This window comes from Nestor notabilis, unplaced genomic scaffold (genome assembly GCF_000696875.1).
Source record: "Nestor notabilis isolate BGI_N333 unplaced genomic scaffold, ASM69687v1 scaffold6096, whole genome shotgun sequence".
Lineage (NCBI taxonomy): Eukaryota > Metazoa > Chordata > Aves > Psittaciformes > Psittacidae > Nestor > Nestor notabilis.
In genome coordinates, this window is record NW_009932289.1 from 11,405 (window position 1) to 23,303 (window position 11,899).

General features: G+C 45.5%; 1 protein-coding gene across 1 annotated transcript in view; it reads left to right on the forward strand.

Annotated features, from left to right (window-relative positions):
- Window positions 1-11,899, forward strand: part of LOC104407128 (tolloid-like protein 2) — a gene marked incomplete at both ends in the record, with an annotated part of 77,987 nt that overhangs the window by 11,121 nt on the left and 54,967 nt on the right. The gene's annotated exons all lie outside the window — the stretch shown is intronic.

An 11,899-nucleotide genomic window follows, 5' to 3' on the forward strand; every position in this document is an offset into this window, starting at 1 on the left:
TTTAGTGAGTGGAGGACACCAGAAAACTCCTTAAGACCTTACTGTGTCATAGTCTTCACTTTTAGCTGCGGGTGGACGTGGGGAAAAAAGCCAACAAGCTCAGGAGTCTTAAAATACATTCAATTCCGCATTAGAAGTTGTTTTCATCATGTTTTTGAGGCTTTGAACTTCTAGATTCTGTGTTGGGTTTTGATTTTGTTTGTTATTTTTTAAACAAACTAACAAACAAAATACAAATAAAAAAACCCCAACCCAACAAAAAAGTTTCCCCATGTCCTTTGTTAACCCCAAAGTCTCCTAACATACCTTGAAAGGGCTCAGGAATCTGTACAAGTTGTAGTGGAGACGTTGGAAGCTTTCATAGCAAAAACTGGGAAAGCCGGCAATGTTGCTGTGAGCAGAACGCATGGTCAAGGGAGCAGCTGGATGTGGGGCTGTCTCAGGATGCTTGGGACTCTTCAAAATAAGGATGTTTGCTATCCAGTGTGAATGCAACACTGGAGCTTGGTGACTGGTCCCTGCAGGACTGTTTTCAGAATGCCAAAGAGCCCTTTGAGTCACTATGAAGGCTTAAGGGATTCTGTTTAGGAGGTCTTCCCTCCATGTAAAGAGTAGACCCCTTCTCTGCTCCATTGTCCTCCTCTGGAGAAACTCTGGAATGAGCCATGTCCTGGAGGGACTGGAGGTGAGGGATGGATTTATGTTGCAGGTGGTGCCTCTTCTGTGGCAAGTGGGGAGGCAGAGTGTGACAATACACCAGCAGTCCTATGCATGCTGGGGCTCTTGTTACTCGTTATCAAAAACCTGCCAACAACCTCCGTCACACTGCCACAAGCCAAGGTCCTGGTGTTGTCTCCATCCCCCTGCCTTGCCCTGAATTTTGCTAACATGCATGAATGCAGAGTCCTGAAATTCAGGTTCATGGTTCCAAAGTTCATGGTCTTGAGAATAAACAAAAAACTATTGTGGTGGCTGAGAGCTGGGTACCCCATTAACCCAGAATCATGAATATTTATCATGCTGGATTACAAAAGAACATAGAGACTATATTGTATTTCCTATAACTTTATTTCCATGGTATCTTTTCTTGGCGGGTCACTTTAATGTAAGCTTTGCTTATTTAGTTGCACACTTTAAGCCGATTAACTTTTTACTAATAAAATGTGTGTTGACTCCCTTTGTCCTGGCTCCTGTTTGTTTGTACCTACACTCCTGTGACAAAGAGTCACAGAGAACTGCTTTAAGCTCTGGGTAAATCCTGCTGCTGGAAGCTTTGAACGAGATGAATGTGTCTGGGGGTGATTTCAGCCTTGCATTTTCTCTCTCTCCCTCTTGCTGCCTGGAAGTTGGTCCCTGCAAAACAAGCTCTTTGGAACACCCCTTCCATTTCTGAAACTGTTTGTAGTGCTTTGAGGTTTGGCAGGAATGATCCAGCCTCTTATTGTCACTCTCTGAGCTGGCTCAGAGTAAAACTACAAGTGGAGGGAATGGAGAAGATTTCCAGCCATGAAGACTGATCTGTGGCTTTGCATGTTCAGTAGTTTCCCAGCTGGTAACCACATTATTTCTTCCCTGCTTACATACCTTGTTCAGCAATACTGCATGTTTTATTGTAACTTCTCTCTAGGAACATCCCAGAGAGATGATTACATCCTGCCAGTTTAGCAAAGGCCCTCTAGAAAAATTCTCCTTTTCCACCAAAAGCAGTTCAGAACAGAATTTTAAAGTTACTTGGGACCCTAAAGAGATGGATAAGCACTTGGAAAATACTTTCTAAAAGCCTTTTATAAATCCATTCCTTTGTATTTGGAGCTTTGCTAAAGCTAAAATGATCCCTTAGAAATGTTCTGTTAGTACTTAAGAATGGCTGGTCTGCCTCAAAACAAACTCAGTAGCCTGTTTCCGTTGGGCAGATGCCAAGGGAGGTGTAGAAAAGCAGGATAAACCAGAGCCAAAAGTCCAAGAAGTCTCCCTGACTGTGGCAGGCTCCACAGTCCCTCAGCCATAGATGGCTAATTGTCTTTAACAATCTTGGATAGCTTTGTCTTCCATCTACTTTCTTTTTGGACCTGCATAAGCTTTTAGCATCCATACCCTTCTGGAATAAGAAGTGCCAGAGCTTAACATCAACATCCCTTTACTCTTTTCTTACCCACTTGTGAGTCAGTGCATCAGGTGTTGTAGAGGTTTTGTTAAGTGTTGCTTACCAGTTTCCTTTCTTGCCTCCTTTTAGGCCAAAGCTTCCTATGTGTTATCTCCATCCTGGAGAGATTCAGAGGAACACAGCTGGTTTTAGTAGCAAAAAATATTCATGCTTTGCAAGAAAATCCTTTCTTTAAGAACTTTGAGATCATACTGGCTGAGGAAGGGGAGAGCAAATACTGAGGCCAATAGCAGCCATGATCCACACCTTGTAGAAATTGCTTAGTGGCTCTCTGGAGTATGTTTTGCAGTGGATCACTCAGGTTTGAGGAATAACTTTGAATGTGCCCATTCATTTACTTGCAGTGAAGACAGGAGGTGCATGCCATTGCTCACCCATGGCCTGTGCACCCCTTGCTCTCTGACCCATCATGCCACCTTCTTTCACTGATCTTGTAACCTTTCATGGGGAGGCAGACCTGTTGAGGAGACAAAACCAGCCTTAGCATGTGAAGCCATCACCAGCCATGGAAATACATGTTCCCTATCTGACAATACCCAGTTCCTGTGTGACAGCTGTGCCATGTCCTGCACCAGGGACATCTTTAATGCGAAAGGACACTGAACTATACTCATCCTACCTAACCAGCACTAAATACAAACAAAGTATAAATCTTGTGCTGGATGCAAGCTTTTTCTTTTGTGGTGCTGGCAGTATCTTTTCGTTGCATCAGTTCCTGCTAGGGACACAAAAAATTTAATGCTCTTTGTGCACTCAATTTCCTCCTGGCTGAGTAAAATAAAGATTGGGCTGACATGTTTATGTTATCCCTCTGTCAGCATTGTAGCTCAGCAGTCTCCATCATACTGACATATGTCTGGAGTGGAGTGTACACTTAGGGCTGTTGAGTGTGGAGCATTTGAATGTGTATAATGAAGACTGATGCAGGCCAGTAATGTCCAGATAAATGGATGAAACATGGATATGAGGCTACTTGTATAGCTGATTATGGAGAACCAATTGTCATGTGTTGGTTACTTTGTTTGAGGAATGGTATGTTGGGAACTAAGTTATAGTTTTACATTTATTACGTTTCTAAAGTTCCTCAGACTTCTAGATCTTGGTTTTAACCCTTTATAGCAGTGGATTTGCCTACTTTCAGCTCTTCAGTGTTTGATGGTGGCAGAACTCTGTCCACTCTTGCAGGTGCATGGAGAATGGATGAAGGTTTGCTCCCCATTATCCTGCATGTCTGTGCAAAATCTGAAGGGGAATCAGAGGAGTGCTGCATGACCTTCATGCTGGGCAATGCTGCTTTATGGTGGTTTTAATCTTGTGCAAGGTGTGTACCATTCAGAAAAGCACTGGCATTTGATGGGTGTTGATGTGGCTGCAGAAGGATTACTGACAGGAGAGGAAGCAGATCTGCTGCTTCTGGGTTGCTACAATAGCTCAGTAGCTGGAAATTTTTGATGGGGGTAGCCCTTCTGGAATGTGGTTACATTTTGTTTTCCACTGATCCAGAGCTGGCCCTCAGTGAGTGAGCCAGGGGCAGATCTTGCTGCTCATCCTTTCTGTTAATGGTGGGAAGGCAAGGGGTTTACTACAGCTCCCTCAGGCTCTCCTGCTGAGCTAATCCTCTGTCCACAGCTTCTTCTGGAGGACCAGGAGGTGTTGAAAACCAGCAGCTACTGGACCAGTGCTGGAGCACTGACACAGCAAAAGTCCTTCTACAATAATGAAAATAAAGGTGCTATTTTTGGTACCTTCCTGTTTTTCCAGGGTGGCTGGTGACCCTGCCTCATGCTGATTTTTATGGGTGCTTATGGCAAGACCTGGCTTAAGGCTGTGGGAAACTGGAACTAGTTTCTAGTTTGTACTTCTTTGTGTTGGAGTGTTTCCTGACATTGGTCTGCCTGTGGCTGTGAAGTGTTTTCAGAGCCTCAGCCAAAAGTGGGCTTTGCTGCCTCAAAGCAAGGCTAACACAGGGAGACCTTCCTGGCACTGTTGAATCCTGGCAACTGCCTCAAAGCATCTCTGTCCCCTCTCCCCTTTGCTCCCTGCTTTGTCATACCACAGCCTCCCACTTCAAAGACAGGCACGCTCCTGACACAAGACTGTTTGCTATCCAGAGGGCACAAACAACTTGTCAGGGAAATAAGTTGTCTTCATTCCCCACGTAAAGACATTTTATTAAGGCTGAGAAATGTCAAAATTGAAGTTTGCTTTTGCACCTGCAGTCCAGCCCTGCTTATGTGTTGTGATGGTCACTAGTACGATTGCATGATGCTGCTCCTGGAATAGATCCAGCTGTGGGGTGAAAGCGACCGGTGATGACCGGGATTCTTCTTTTTTGTTGCAGATCCAGAGGGATGCACACTGAGCAAGGATGAAAAAAGCCTCTGTTATTTAATATGACCTTGTGTGAGTTTGTGAAGGTCTGGGATGAGTAACTCTGGGTGATGCTGTGTTTTCAGGGCAAAGTTGGAAAGGGAGGGATGGGCATACTGAAGCAGAATACCACCCACTGCCTAAGCAGGGCTGAACAGCTGCTCTCTAAGCCAGCCATGTCCACTGATGCTGCAGTCGTGGCCGCTTAAGTCTGGCTGCTGCAGAGGAAGTCAGTCTTCCGTCCCATATTCCTTCTCCCAATATCAGTGAACTGTGGGAGCTGAGCACAAAGAGGAACCCATCTAGTTGAGAACAAACTGGTTTTTACTGACTTGGTAGAACGAAGTTGGTTTTTACCAGTTGCTTCCCAGTCCTGTGAATGCTTGTGGTAGCACAGGAGAAACCATAGGAACAAGTGACTGGGAAGGAGGAAGGGGAGGAAACAGAGAAAACAAGCTGCCTCAGGGAGTGTAAAACCAGCAATTATGCAAGCTGTGTGAGTGCACAGTGAAATGGTGTTCCTGTTGTGCATATGCTTGTGTCATCACGCTAACTTGTCTGGACAGTCATAGCTATATGTAGTCTTCACTGAGACCCTCCAGTTTCCATGAAGTTGTAGGACATTTTATGTATTAGTGATAAAATATGGCTAGAAAGCACTAAGAATGAGATAGCAGTTTATGGAAGTGTGGAAGGTAGACCATATTTGCATACGCATGAAGCAGAAGCCTTGTTGAATGTCGACTTCTGCTGAATGCTTTAAGCCAGTCTTGCTGCGTGACAGGACAGAGCTCAGTTAGACTGGACTCTCTTTCTGGCCTTCCCTAGGAGGTGAAGGATTAACTATGCCTCCTTCAAATTAATACTATAGTGTTTTGCTGCCTCTTTGCATCTGCTGAAATGTGATACAATGCCGAATGCCATGAAGGGCCTTTAAATGGTAAACAGCTTCCACCTGAGATCATCCTGACTTCAGAGCCTTTGATTCCAGCCCAGAGCTGAGTCTACTAACAATTATATTTTGAATTAGTTCCACCACCTTGCCTTTGGAGATGGCAGTGTGTTGATTTTCTTTCTATTAGCAATCTCCAGTGCACTGATTTCTGTTCTTGAGAAGACTTGTGTGTTTTGCAGTGATATCCCCAAAACCTCAGGAGATAGACTGTGATGGAGAGCCTTGATATGTTCCTAGCACTCTCTGAGGGCAGCCTTCCATGACTTGCATGTGCTTCAGGCTTCCTGCAGAGTTCAGGGCATGAAATAACTCCTGTAATTTGGGAATTATATGGCCACGGGAAGAAGCTGAACTGGAGAGGACCCTGCACTAACAGTGGAGGAAGCAGAGGTGGCTGCTGTTACTATGCTGAATCACGGATCATTTTAATTCAAGCTGTTCAATGGGAGCCACATGAAGAGTGGCTTCTGCCTGCAGGTGCTTAGTTCCTATGGAAATCTGCAGCTGTCTGGATCGGTTATGTGCAAATCCGATGCCTCCCCTTTATGTATTGGAATTTATGAATGATGGAAACCATGTGAACCAATTGCATGAGTAATTGTTCATGTGCTTCACTCTACATCAGATTCGAGGACACTTTCAGTTAACTGTGTCTGTGGTCCCCAACAGCTTGCCCAAAGAGGGAGGAGATGCTTTGGGATGGCCACTCGATATAGGAGTAGGATAGTTTTGGTGAAAGTGAATCCCCTTGCCTTGGGCAATGGGGGACATCTCAGTGTGCAAATGAGCATGGAGCTGAATGCGCTCATCTTTCACTTGGTCCGGCTGCCCTTTCTGTAGCACGACTGCCTTGTGAAGTGGCAAGGACTTGAAACCTTTTAGCCACAAGAGAGGGATGGTCTGCCTAATGGTGGAGCACTGAGATAGGGATCTGGAACATCCAGCTCTACCTTGGATTCTGTGACAAAAATTGCTTCATTTCTTCAGGACAGGCTGAGAAACAGATCTTCTGGTGGTTCTTAGGGACATCTGTTTGGTGCCTCTTTCAGCAAGCTTTGTCTAAAGAGATGAGGTGGGTTTTGCTGTGTGAGGCCTGTTCCAATAGGCACAGATTCCGCACTGTGCTTTCTTGAGGTGCAAATACAACATTCCATTATTGACAAGGAAAATAGTGGCATCCACGTACTTTCCCCTTTCATCCTCATAGCCTCTCCTGAATTTCCAAATAGGGATACTTATTGTCTGCTTCTCTGACCAGATCTGCCTTTTGGAGAGCAATACCCCTGAGTGGAGGCTGTACCTGTCTATCTGCTCAGTCCTCCCATCTACCCAGCTACAGACCATAAGTTTGGATGTGGTCTAGCTGTAATATGTCAAATGCCCTGTTGCTAGGCTGGAAGTGAGCAGGAAGGCACAATGGGTGCATTAAAGTGAGATGCTAATTTCAGATGGCTCAGAAAATGTGAAAATATTAAATGATAGCTTACATGGTGCCCCAGAGCTTCATTTATACTTTCAGGAGTTCTAATAGCTCCAGCCTGGTGCCCCATGGTAATGTCTTGATGAAGGCTGAGCAAAAAGCATGCCTGTCCTATGAATAAGTAACTTCTCTGCAACCAGCTGGTTGCACTGCTTGACCTGATAGGTGGTAGTGAAACACTGGAACAGGTTGCCCAGAGAAGTGGTAGATGCCCCATCCCTAAAAACATTCAAGGTCAGGCTTGACAGGGCTCTGATCAGCCATGTCTAATTGAAGATGTCCCTGCTCATGGCAGGGGATTGGACTAGATGAACTTTAAAGGTCCTTTCCAGCCCAAACTACTCTATGATTCTATGATCTTCTTCACATGTTGGGGTGCTCATTACAGGTCTTTTCCAAAGACTGCTCATTGTGGTCCTAAAGCGTGTTGCTGTCATGGCACAGTCCTAGGAGGAGGCAGCATCTGGACTGGTCAGCAGCATCTGACTGCGGAAGGGACTGTGGAAGCTCAGGCAGACCTGGGAACAAAGGAGCTGTTGCTCTGAGCTGCATGATGAAACTTTTCTGTGGAAGCCAGACAATCTCTCTATTTACTTGCAAGTGGCATTCGGTCACAGTTTTTTGGCAACATATGGAAACTGTTTAAATTAGCTGTATGAGCCATACGTGAAACAGATGCATATTCTTGAGCAGGCTTTTGTCACTGATGTTTGAGCTAGTGAAGGGTGCAGCTGGCTTGCTTAGGAAATGGGGAGCATGTCCTCACCCAGATGTATTTAAGTGCTTGAAGCAAAACAGAGAACCAACATGTTGAAGGATCCGTCTTGATAAAGACCAACGTCTCATGGGCACCTACTACATAAATAAGATGAATGGCTGTAATGACACTTAACCCTTCACTGCTTTCCTGATTGCTCACTGCTGGTGCTGGATCATTAGTGTCAGCAGAAGACTGTAGGTCCATGGCTCTCCTGCTAGTGTTTTTCACTTGTATGCTACTATATCAACACTAGTTTAAAGCTCTGCAGTCTGATCAGAGCACATTGCTACATCTTTCTGAGCAATCTTAGTAAATAGAGAGTAATGAGATCTTGTTGAAAAAAGCAGAATGTTGTGACTGCTGGAGCTTTGGGGTGTGAATCTTGAGACCAATTCTGCATAGGGAGAAATTGCACCCAAAGCTGATGCCTCTGTAACTGCAGCTGTGATTGCCTCTGAAATTTAAATCCTTGTGGAGCTCTGTCGACTGTGACGATTGTGTTGCTGCACAGTCTTAGATGCTCACAGTGGTGTGTATGGCTGGGACAATAAAAAATGACCTTGAATACTGAGAACATTGACTTTACATGTGCCAACTGCGATGGGATAGACCAAGGTGGGAGTTACTGAGACTGCAGCGATGGGTGCTGTAGATGTTTGGGTGGCTGAGTTTAGCTGATGTAGGACAGCAACACTGAAAGACAAGAGCAGAGAATTTATGGCATTGGGGTTCAGAAAAGGGTGAGGAAGACGTGAAAGCAGAGTGCTGGGAGCACTGTTGATAGGCTGAGGAAAGGAAGAGGTTTTGGGACATCAGAAGGAACCACCTGGGGGAAGGTCATGGCAGGATGTGAATCTCTCCAAGAAGGGCAGCACTGTGATTTTGTGAGCTACACAGGGATGTCTGCTCAGTGTAATATTCGTATCTGGGTGCACTGCTCACAGTCTTGTAACGCTTGTCATCACAAGGCAGACTTGAGTGTCTGCTGGGGCGGGCTGGCTGGCTGGCCCCTCTGCAATGTGTCTCTAAATGTGCAAATCCAGGGAGGTATTTGAACAGGCTGCTGAGAAGGCTTATGAGCTGCAGAAGGGGAAGCAGGAGACCCTGTTTACTCTATACAAATGACAAGAAAAGGCAATGACTGTTTTTTCAAACTTTCCTGTAGAAGTTTAAAACAGGGAGGGAATGACCAGAGGGGCGTGGGGTGGTTTAGGGAGCTCTAGTTGTCTCCCTGAACCAGGTGTCCTTGCAGAAGCTTGTGCTGTGGACTGTGTTGTGCTGAGCTAACAGCACACTTCTCATCTGGAGCACCACTGTATCCTGCAGAACTGTTCCCTTGTGGGGAAAGCCACCTCTTTGGGTTACATGGCACTAGAGATTGGGTTTCTGTGACCAAGGTGAGTTACTTGGCAAATGCCTGTTTCTGGGCAACTTGGTGGTTTCCCTGGGGAGTTTCCCTGAGGTGCACAGTGCAGATGTGAGTGCCTCTTCTCAGACACTGACGGGCTGAACCTTGCTTAGGCTTTTGGGCACCAGCAGCCACTCCATGAGCACAGGTAGATCCTGGACAGAGGGGATTCCATTTGCTGTAGCATCAAAGGCTGCAAGTGTAAAACCAGACTTAACAGGTGAACTGAACAGCTGTTTGTAGTTACAAATACTGATATTTTGGCTTAGGGACAAGGCTGAGTGAAACATCTCTTGGGATGTGTTTTGGCTTCTCCGTTTTGTTTTGCTTTGTTTTGTTCATGAGTTTCTTTGAACCGTTTTTGCAATCCGTGAGCCTTTCCCGGAAGCATCCTTGCTACAGGCGTTACTCTAGTAAAGTTTTGCGTGCTGCAGGGGGTGGAGCACTTCATTTTGCAAGGTTATTTTTAACTCCTGAATACTTGTGGTGAGGCCAGTCCAGGATGGCGGCTGGATTCATCGCAAGGAAGGGCTGCACTCCACTACCAAGGTGAGCGATTTCCACTCCTCCTGTTTGGGCTGCTGCTATAATTTTCTGTGTGTATTATCTTCCTCTGGGGAGTGTTTGTAAAGTTTGATTTTTAGAGGGAAGAGGGAGGAAAGGAGATAAACTCTGCCAGTCTCCTTTTGTTGCATGTTTGGTTGTTGGTTTTGGTGTTGTGTTGTTTGGGGTTTTTAGTTGGGAGGGGAAAAATGCTTTTTTATATTTTGCCCCTTATTAACACAATGTAAATGCCATGTTTCAGACTGCATCACAGTTCAGCATGTTCCTGGGACAATTTGATGCCAAGCTGCTTCCTCCTTGGTTTTTCTCCTTAACTTGTCTTGCCTACTGCTTTGCTGTGTTGTGCTGTGAGTCACATTTGTCTGCTGTTTCTTCTGCTATGACCTGTTGCTTTTCCCTGATGCTGTGGTTTTTGCAGCTTGTGAGGGTCCCAGTCCTGTGTGGTGCTGAGTCTTTCATTCCCTGGAGTGAGCTCTGTTGTCTGTGAAGATCCTTGCTGGTCTGCAGAACAGGAATGTAGCATTTGCCCAGTTCCTGAGATCTCATGCAAGGACAGCATTTTTTTTTCTGTCTGTTCTGGTAGGACACCTATGCCTGGCTTAGGGCACAAACCCACTATAGTCTGGGGAGGCCTTTGGTCACAGCCCATGCCCCCACCATGCCACTCAGTGCTGCAGCGTCTCTGGCTGCTAATCTCATTCTGATCTCTTCATTGTTGTGTTTTCGGCAACCCAAATTCCCCACCCAGGCCTGAGAATTTAACATCAGCACATTTGCATGACTGATCAGATTTGTCTCGCTTCTATGACGACATTGTTTCTGTGGAAAATTAATGGATTCTCACGTTGTATTTTTAATGGCTGAAACCACTCCCCTGCCACCCTCCCATCCCCGAGCTCTCAGAGGGGAAGTCTGTAAACAGCTCAAATTAGCTATCATCCATAAATAGCTCCCATTTCTTTCCTGCCTGCTGTCCATTTCTTTTCTCTCTTCCAGCAGTGCTGCAACACTTCTCTCCTGGTGTTGGCAGATAAAGAACAATGAGTAAAATGAGCCTATGTTTGCTTTCCTTGTCTGGCCATTGCATGGATGTGATCCATCATGAACTAACCCCTTTCATCCAGGATCATGTGGTTTCAAATTGTCAGCTTGCCTTGAAGTTTGCTCCAAGCAGGCCTGTGTTGCTACCTTTCTTCTTTGAGGATGCAGCTCAGTAAATGGTCCCACTTCTGTTCAGTTTTGCAATTTATTCTGCGGGTGGACAGGGGGCAGTGAATTTTCTGTCTGTCTGTTTGGGGTCACCCTTTCCTCTGCTGCAGTGCTTGGAGTGAGAACAGCAAGATTTTGACACCTACAGTGTCAGACCACCTGAAGGAAGAACATCGGTCCCCGCGTGATGCAATTAAATAAGCTGTAATGGTGACTTAGCACTCTGGTGGGACTGGTGAAGTGTCCTTAGTGGCAGGACAGTGCTTAGTTACTGAACCATTTCAAATGAAGTTTAGTGTTAGAGCAGATTTAGTCTTAAATTTTCTTCTGCCATCTCTAAGGTTTTTATTCCTCAACTTAGTTTTGAGGAATAAATCCAGGGCAAGTTGCATGGTATCAGCATTACCTGAGGAGAAGGTCTGGCCTGGATTGTCTCCTCCCAGAAGACTGAAGCTGGTGACTAAGATTCCTGAAGTGTCTCTTGTGCGATATCTGCTGAGGGGGATGTGATGTTTTAGGTCAGAATCTCCTAACCCATAGTACCAAGACAGCAGTGTTGAATAAGGACCTGAATGCCTGGGACAGTAGAACACCAACCTGGTACCTCAGCCGGGAGGTCATGTTTGTGAGCAGAATAGGCTTTGCATTAGTGCTTTGGTAATTAAGATGCACTACTACAAATGGCAGGCAGGAAACTACAGCAACTTGAATGCTTAGTTATTTAGGACAAAAACATTGCCAATTTTTGAGGCAAAAATGCTGAAGATATGGAGATAAGGTGATTGCTTTGAATATTTGTGGTGGGAGGAGAAAGTGGGGCAGGAGAGAATCTGCCCTGAGCTGGCAGTTGCTGGGCTGAAGCAGTCGGCTGTGCAAAGTGTTACTTTTCTGGACACGATTGTTGCTTGGGGCTTTGGATTATATTAATGTGGAAAAAATGCCTCCAAGTGAAGGGCTACAAATCATAGCTGGGCCAATAGGGAGGGAAA